Below are 2854 nucleotides of genomic sequence, written 5' to 3'. Positions count from 1 at the left end.
AATCTAAATTTATGGTATTATAAATATATTTAACTAACAACAACTTTCTTTTATAGGCTACTTTTTTGGATGCAAGCAAAGCCCGATGGAGCTTTTTTTATATGTTTTTTTTTTGTAAATATAGTTATGGTGTTATTTTTTTTCAATTTGATCCTTATTATTTTGATTTATAATTTTTTTCCTTGGCCTTTTAGGAAAAGTTTTAATAGTTTTTAATTTTATCCTTCAATCTAAATTTATGGTATTATTTTTTTTCAATTTGATCCTCATTGTTTTGATTTTTATTTTTTTTCTTGGCCCTATATAAAAATTTTATTTGTTTTGAATTTCATTATTCAATCAAAATTTATAGTATATTATTTTTACCACTTTGGTCCTTATTCTTTTTTTTCTCTTTTGTTACAATTATTTTTTTTATTTCACCTTTCCATCAAAATATTATTTTTATTTCTTATATTAATTGATGCTCATTATTTTGAATTTTTTTAGTTCCTTACACTAATATTATTTTTTTTTCAATTTCACTCATCAAACAAATATAAAATTTATTGTGTATTTCAATTTTCATCCTCATTCTTTTAATTTATTCCTTTTGTTTTGAATCCTTATGTATAATTGAAATTCTATTTTCAATGTCTTCATTGAATATTTAATTGATCAGAAATTAGACTTCATTTTTTTTCATATAGAATATTTTATGTCCAAAGACCTTGGTCATGAGTTGACAATTTTTTTTTAATGGGATTTATAATTGTTTTTAATTTTTTCTTTATCATATTATTTAGATCTTATAATCTGGACCGCAAGTTTGGTGGAATATCCTAAGTTGGCTCAACCCTAATTTTTTGAATTACAGACTTGTCATGTTAATTCAGATTGATTAAAGTTGATTTATTGAGGTCTTTTTTATTCCATTTCATCCTTTCATATTTAATAACCAATAAATTAAGCCATATTGTTTGTCCATTTTTGAAAAAATATGTTTTCCAGGTTATCACAATCACTTCTTTTTTTTTTTTTAAGTTTTTGATCCATCTACTATAATTGATTATTTTTTTATCTTTTAATTAAAATAAAATTATTTTATTCAATTCAATCGTGTTTATAACTTGAGTCAAAAAGTTTTCTTTATTTTTTAAAACACACTTATAACACATGAACAATAGTTTTTGTGAAAAAATAGTTTAGCTTCTTTATGGAGCACAAACACCAAAACTAGTAAAACCTATAATGAAAAGGTAAAATTAAAAACAATAGTGAAAAATTGTATGAAAATTATCTACACTTGAAAAAACAACATACCATGAACTTGAAGTAAATTATAAGTTAATCTTTCTATTTTTACAAAACAAATTAAATAGTAAATCTAGTTTTAGAAACTAATTAATTAGTCTTTTGACTAGTGTTGAAAATTTTTAATTTGATATTATTTTGATTAAAAAATTATTTTTTTCTTCAATATTCCCATGTCATCGACTTCTCTTTTTCCCTTTTCTCTTTTTCTCTTTTATTTTTCTTTTCAATCACAATCATAATAATCATACTCAAGTAATGTTTTTTTTCAGTTATTACTAATATTTTAATTATTTAATTTCTTATCTTCAATAATTACCCTATAACTTATTACTACATCAAACATTTGAAGAAATTATTTTTATATTCTAAAAATTACTCTTGTAATAAATATTTTTGTAATAATTCATTTATATAATTTAATCTCGTACAAGACACCACCACCACGTAAGCATTAAAAGTTTCAAGTGACCTTTTTTGTATAGTTCATAATTATTCAAAATTCAATCGTACTAAATGCATGTTTAGATACGAATATGTCATTAGTATATATCAATGGAATCACAATGGAAATAAAAGGAAGCCAAACAATAGGATGATCTATAAGATTTACTAACAGAGTTACTAACAGAATTATATTGACGATGCAATTCGTTTGTGAAGATCCCAACATAAAACTTTCATCGGTAGATACTGACGACATTAAGGACAATATTATAGTGGGATTCAGAAAGCAAAATTGTATGGTGACATGATATTTCTACTAATATAATTGTCGATGAAGTTAACATTAAAATAATTTTGTCGGTCAATCCGTCGGTAATATTTAATTTATAACATGACACTTGACCCTCCTCTCTCCCTCCTCCATTTCTACTCCTTCCTTGTCAAATTTTTCTCTGTAACAAACAATCACCTCTCTCCCACTCAATCTTAACACAACTCAATTTTCCACAACTTTTCTAGCCATCACAACTCAGCCTCCCATAACAGTTTTAAATTCCTTTTACAAAAAAAAAAGCTCCACCCTTTGATTCATTATTTCATGTCTATTTATTTAATTTGGCTTTTTTTTTCATGCACTCTCCAACTTTTTAAGAACCATATGAACTTTTGTAATTAACTAGTAATTAGTACTTTGAGATAAAAGATTAACGTAAGGATTAAATAATGATAATAATAAATGTCAAGGTTAGAGGTTCCACTAATGGTATGACAAACAAGTATAGTATAAACTTTTATTATTCAATTGGAAACCACACACAAAGGAGGTTCTAATCAGATTATAGATTGTTAACATGATTACGTTAGTCATCTTATTCCATGAATGCTAATACTTGTAAATCTCGTCAAGCATTCATGATTATAACTTATGTTAAGAACAAATCAAGTCTCTTTCATAGCTTAGGTGTCGGTTATACTATATAGTATGGGCTACGAAAGTGCCAAGCATTTGTTGTACCAACTATTATACAACATAAATCAAGATTAGTCATTTAACAAGCAAAGTATTAAAGAGTGAACAAGATAACAAATATAAAACATGTTAGTATCAAACATT

Source organism: Populus euphratica, unplaced genomic scaffold, assembly GCF_000495115.2.
Source record: "Populus euphratica unplaced genomic scaffold, PopEup_1.0 scaffold452.1, whole genome shotgun sequence".
Lineage (NCBI taxonomy): Eukaryota > Viridiplantae > Streptophyta > Magnoliopsida > Malpighiales > Salicaceae > Populus > Populus euphratica.
This window is presented reverse-complemented; position numbering follows the sequence as displayed.